The 6,647-nt window shown below is 39.4% G+C and overlaps 1 non-coding gene across 1 annotated transcript; it reads left to right on the forward strand.

Annotated features, from left to right (window-relative positions):
* The first annotated feature begins 3,156 nt into the window (after window positions 1–3,156).
* Window positions 3,157–3,260, forward strand: LOC130949121 (small nucleolar RNA R71). Its single transcript, XR_009073332.1, has one exon. It is a non-coding gene; the product is annotated as a small nucleolar RNA R71 (small nucleolar RNA).
* The last annotated feature ends 3,387 nt before the right edge of the window (window positions 3,261–6,647 follow it).

Raw genomic sequence — 6,647 nt, forward strand, 5'->3', positions numbered from 1 at the left:
AAGCTAAGGTTGACAAGGTGAAGTATGAAAAATGTTGTTAGAAGAGTGGTGAGGTTGTTTTCGGCAAGAGGTAGTTATGCTATGATGAAAGAATATGTGCAAGAAGGAGATTTGGTGGTGTGGAACTCGTTCCCCAAGTGGTTCTTTATAGTGAATGCAAGTGAAAAAATGGACGGCTAGGGTGATTTGTGAAGGATGGCTTGATGGTAAATATATGAATTCGGGAAAAAGACGAATTGCTTTCATTTTCTTGGAAGTATTCTGGGTGCATTAAGTTGTACATGTAGCTATCTTTTCATGCAGAACTTCCTTTTCCCATGTGTCAGTTTCAAAGACTTGTGAACTCCCTTTTTGACCAAGCACCATACCTCCCCCTTTGTCTTTTTCATCCATTCTTATCTTTCCTTTTGTACCTGCACAAACAAACAACTTTGCTATCAATTTTTTTTTTTCAGTCCATGTGAATAATGAATAGTACTTGCACAAGCTTTTCCTTCTTTTTGAATTGTAAATCAATGATTGACTTCATGAGCTTATAGCCGTGACCCTTGTATGTATGCACACTTATTACTGGACACCAAACTTAGTGTTTGGTAATGTCTCCTGATGACATGAAATCATGTTGGTTGTCCTTAATGAATGTGCATAATTCTAATAAATCATAGTCACTTTGGCTCTTTGATCCTAAACAATTTTACTACCTAAAGTAATTGAAATCAAAGTATTAAAACATGCAAATGGTATGCTTGTCATGAATTTCTAAATCCAGAGGAACTTCTTGCTTTTCATTAACTGTGTTCAAAGAGGAACACCAAACTTAATGTTTGGTTGTGCACTTTGAATGAAAGATTGAATACAATTTGAATAAGATTTGGGGTGCCTTATCAACAGTTGTCCTGAGGATTCAAGTTCATGCATAAGAAACCATGCTTTATTAGATGCAAAGCAGAACAATAAAGAGTAAGGATACTAAAACATGGGTTGCCTCCCATGAAGCGCTTCTTTAACGTCACTAGCTTGACGGTTGTCCCTTGTTAGGGTGGATTGTAGTGCTTGATGTCCTCTCCTCTCACTATGAAAACGTCCCCATTTGATTCCTTCATGATTTCCAAATGTTCCATAGAAAGAACTTTCCTGATTGTAAACACTTGAGGGAGCTGGGAAGGAATGGTTTTGAGGCCAGGTGGGATTGGCAGATAATGACTTGATATCACTTTATCTCCCGGAGAGAAACCTTCAGTGGGAATTTTCTTGTTTCTCCATCCTCTTGGCAATTTCTTTACAATTCTTCCCTCTCTCTTGAGGATTTCTTCATTGACCCTTATGCCAGGAGGATCCTTCTGAGCTGTTTCTATTGATTCTTGTGGCTTTAACTCTTGCAATTCTCGTTTGCCTTCCAAGGACTGTTTCAGAGTTTCAGCTGCTGGATTGCTTTCCTCCAAACACAGATGGCTACTATCACCCTTAGGCTTTTCAGGTTCTGGTTCAGGCTCAGATGCAGGTTTGAAAACATGGAAAATGAGCTGTTCATCATGTATTCTCAAAATTAGCTCTCCTTGTTCTACATCTATGAGCGCTCTAGCAGTGGCTAGAAATGGCCTTCCCAGAATGATAGGGTGTAGGTAGCTTTCCTCCATGTCCAAAATGACAAAGTCTGTGGGGAAGAAATAATTTCCCACTTTCACCAGCACATTCTCAACTACCCCTTCAGCTTGCTTCTGAGTTTTGTCAGCCAGTTGTATGATTACATCAGTGGATCTCACCTCATTCAGTTGTAGCCTCTTCATAAGAGTCAGAGGCATCACATTTATGCTAGCTCCTAGATCATAGAATCCTCTATCAATTTTTGTTTCCCCTATGATGCAGGGGATATGAAAACTTCCTGGGTCTGTTTTCTTAGAGACTATGTCCTTCTTGATGAGGGCACTGCATTCTTTGTTCATTATTACAGTTTGTCCTCCCTTCAAAACTCTTTTCTTGCTCAGCAATTCCTTCAAATACTTGATATGTGTAGGCATCTGCTGGAGAATCTCAAGAAAGGGAATATTGATATGGAGAGACTTAAATGTCTCTAAAAACCTTGAATATGTTTTCTCTTTTTCACCTCCTCCTAACCTTTGAGGAAATGGTGCTTTTGGTTGGTATGTTTCTAGCATGCCTTTATTTTGCAGTTCCTTGGCTTGCTCAGTTTCACTTTCCTGCTTAGCTTCTTCCACACCTTCCTTCAAGATTTCTGGCTCCTGTTCTGAGGGTCTGCTTTCTTCTTCTTCTGAGACTTCCTTCAATATGGTGATGGCCTTGCATTCTTCCCATCTTACTCCCTTTTGTTCCCCTTTAGGATTCTTTTCTGTGTCACTAGGGAACACTGCAGTTGACTTGGGGGCCTGTTGAGATAGCTCTCCTACTCGAGACTCCATCCTCTTGAGTTTTTCAGCATGGTTCCTTAAGGTAGATCTCACATCATCCCTAAAGCTTTTCAACTCACTTATGTCCTGACCCATGTTTGCAAGCATTCCTTCTATCCTGTTTAATTGATCTTGAAATTGTTGGTTCGGATTAGGTTGGGCAGGTTGATTATTTTGGCCATGATATGGTGGTTGGGAGTAAGTGTTTTGTGTGGCTTGGTATGATCTTTGGTTGGAGTTTTGGTATGTGGAATTGTTATGTTGGTTGTGGTTGTAAGGTTTGTGGTTTTGTGGTTGGGTTTGCTGGTTTCCCCACCCAAAGTTTGGGTGGTTTTTCCAGCCTGGGTTATAAGTGTTGGAATGTGGATCATATGGTTGCCTTTGTTGATTTCCCACATAGTTGGCTTCTTCCCAATCACCTCCTTCAGTGCTTACTTCCTCTTGATCTTGTGTGTGTATTGCAGCCACTTGATTTGTTCCTAATTTCCTGGTGAGCTCTGCTAGTTACTTGGCAAACACCTTGTTTTGGGCTAGAATTGTATCAACATGGTTCAGCTCCATGACTCCCTTAGTGTTGTGTCTCTCTGAAGCATAGTAGTACTCATTCTCAGCCACTATCTCAATCACTTCAATGGCTTCTTCCACAGTCTTTTTCCTGTTCAATGAACCTCCTGATGAATGGTCTACAGCCTTCCTTGATTCATAAGAAAGTCCATCATAGAAAATATGCAATTGCACCCAGTCATGGAACATGTCTGGTGGGCATTTTCTTGTCAACTCCTTGAACCTCTCCCATGCCTCGTAGAGAGTTTCACCATCTTGTTGTCTAAAAGTCTGAACCTCAGATCGAAGCCTATTGACCTTTTGTGGGTGGTAGAAACGTGCCAGAAACATGCTTTCCACCTCATCCCAAATTTTTAGGCTCCCCCTTGGGAATGATTCCAGCCACTTAGCTGCCTTGTCCCTAAGTGAAAATGGGAACAAGAGCAGTTTATAGGCATCTTCCTGGACTCCATTGGACTTCACAGTGTCGCAAATTCCCAGGAATTTTGTGAGATATTGGTTTGGATCTTCATTAGCACTCCCACCAAATGAACAATGATCCTCCACCAGTGATATTAGCTGTGGTTTGAGTTCAAAATTGTTGGCCTGAATGGGTGGTTTCTGAATGCTGCTACCACAATTCCCAGAGGTTGGGTTTATGTATGAACCAAGAACCCTCCTCTCGGGAATGGCATTGTTTCCATCAGCTCTCTCATGGTTGTGAACTTCTCTATCCATGTTGAGATCTAGAGCTTCCTCAAAATTGTCCTCAGATTCTCCTTCAGATTCTTCTTCTCTCAGTACTCTCTTCCCTCTTGCTTCCCTTCTAAGTTTATGAAGGGTCCTCTCTGGTTCGGTATATGGAGGAGTTGATGTCTCTCCTCTCCTACCTGTCATACACGAACACAGCACAGGCAACAAATAAGTGAAATACTCTTGATTAATGGAAGAGTATGGTTAGAGCAATTGAGGAATTAATTCAAATAGTTAGTGAGTCAGTGAGTTAGTTGCTTGAATTTAAAGGAATAAAGAAAGAAAGCAAGTAACAGAGTGCAGAAAATAAAATTCAACAAGTAACTTGAACTGAATTAACAAAACAAGAAAAATGCTCAATCTAGTTAACTTCCAATTTGAGAATTGTCAATCGAAAACCAATCCCCGGCAACGGCGCCATAAACTTGATGTACTATAAACTTGATAGCTACGATTTTAGGAAATTACACGATCGGCAAAAATTCCTTCCGGCAAGTGCACCGGTTATCGTCAAGTAAAAACTCACAATAGAGTGAGGTCGAATCCCACAAGGATTGGTTGAGTGAGCAATTCGGATTAGAAGTATGTTCTAGTTGAGCAGAATCAAGATTTAGATGAGAATTGCGGAATGTAAAATTGCATGAATTAAAGAGCGAGAAGCTAAATTGCTGAAATTAAAAAGGGATCGGGGTGATTGCATGAAATTAATTGCAGAATGTAAATAGAAAGTGGTAGATCAGAAATGGGGAATTCATTGGATTTCAGGAGATATTGAGATCTCCGAATCAAAATATTTTTATCCCTTCCTCAACCAATGCATTCATTGAATTTTGCTTGGCAATCTTATATGATTGGATCCCAATCCCTTGGCTCACCAATTCTCTCTAAAAACAAACAAATTCCCAATCCCTTGGTTTAAATGTTCATAAGAAGAGATGATGTTCGATCACTGATTATACCACACAGTTTCATGAACCACAATTTGGTAGGATTACATGTCATAATATCCATCCAAACCCCAATCCAATTCACTGTGAGAAAGCTTCTCTAGCATGAATCCTCCATTCCTTTCCCAAGGTTCCGAAGGATTCCAATTATGGATAGTTTCTTTCCCAAGACAACTAACCAATGGAATTAGATCGAGAAGCTTTCTAACAAAATTCAAGAGAAAAGATTGAAGAAGAAGATAAAAACTATTATTGATTCATTGAATTGCAATAGAGCTCCCTAACCCAATGAAAGGGGTTTAGTGAGTCATAGCTCTGAATTCAATTACAACAAGTATGAAAACTAGAAAAATGATCCCAAGTTCTCAAAGTGTCTGACTAACTTAAATTCTATCCTATTTATACACTTTCTAAATTAGCTTCTGTTGTGTTTCTTGGGCTTTGAGGCCTTTCCCTGATTTCCTTTTGCTTTGGGTTTATGATCCATAATCCTGATGAGGCTGCTGATCCAATTCTGTAACATTTATTGAGCCAACTTAGTGATAATCAAGTACTGACACATGACTCAACAAATTGAAATTCCAGACTCATCAATTCTTCAGGCCCAATCCCATAAACCATGATATTCAATTGGGTTTCATACCAGAGTACGTTTAAGTTAATGTTTGTGCTCAAATGCTAACTTAAACTGCAATATCTTTGGCCCAGAAACCTTTTCAAATAGTGGCGTTTAAGTTGAAGTTTAAGCTTAAACTTCAACTTAAACGCCAGACACTTCCAGGAGGTAAAATTGTCGAACACGTTTAAGCTTCAGTTTAAGGTTAAACTGAAGCTTAAACGTGGGAATGGAAGAACGCAATCCTGGAGTGTGAAATGTCGAACACATTTAAGCTTCAGTTTAAGGTTAAACTGAAGCTTAAACGTGGAAATGAAGAAAGCACCCTGGAGGATGGAATTGGTCGAACACGTTTAAGCTCCAGTTTAAGCTTAAACTGGAGCTTAAACGTGGAAATGAGGAAAGCAACCCCTGGAGGAAAATTGGGTCGAACACGTTTAAGCTCTAGTTTAAGCTTAAACTGGAGCTTAAACGTGGAATGCAAAACGCAACCCTGGAGGAGAATGGTCGAACACGTTTAAGCTCCAGTTTAAGGTTAAACTGGAGCTTAAACGTGGAAATGGCTCCCTGGTGCTTTCAATTCTGGCGTTTAACTTCCAGTTTAAGGTTAAACTGGAGGTTAAACGCCACTTTCAGTCCTTTCCTCAGCTTTCATGATTTTGGCGTTTAAGCTCCAGTTTAAGCTTAAACTGGAGCTTAAACTCCACATGTGATATTCAAGCTTCCTTTATTGATTTTGTTGCTTCCTTGCCTAGCCTCTTCTTCCCTGAAATCATCCAAACAACTGCATCAAAGTCTTGCAAAATTTCATGAGAAATCTTTCATTCATAGCATTCAAGTAATATAACTAAAAACTCATGGAATTTGCATCAAAATCATACTGTTTGGATGGTTCATTGCTTTGTTATTCATTTAACCATTCTTGGTTACTTTAAGCTCAAGAAAAATGCATAAAACAACTAAAACTAACAGAAAAATGCTAGTGAAACTAGCCTAAGATGCCTTGGCATCACGTTGCTAGGGATTGATTTAGATTAACAACGATCAAGTAAGGTGATAATCTATATTAAGCATTTTCTTTTGTTTTTGCTAAGCACACTAACTGTTTGTGATTTTGTTTTTACTAACCATAACGTTACTCTAACAACAGAGTACCTTGCTTTTGTGTTTTTGGTTTGTCTGTGTTTGTATGCCAGGTGGGAGAAAAGGTGAATCCACCTCTTTTGATTCTGAACCAGAGAGAACGTTCTTGAGATTGAGAAGAGAAGCAAGAAGGAAAGGAGTTGTTGGAGAAAAATCAGAAGAAGAATATCAAGAGATAGAGGGTAACCTTCCTAATCCACCCGAGGATGTGGCCAACAATAATGGCCAACCTCAGAGAAG

This window comes from Arachis stenosperma, chromosome 1, assembly GCF_014773155.1.
Source record: "Arachis stenosperma cultivar V10309 chromosome 1, arast.V10309.gnm1.PFL2, whole genome shotgun sequence".
NCBI lineage: Eukaryota > Viridiplantae > Streptophyta > Magnoliopsida > Fabales > Fabaceae > Arachis > Arachis stenosperma.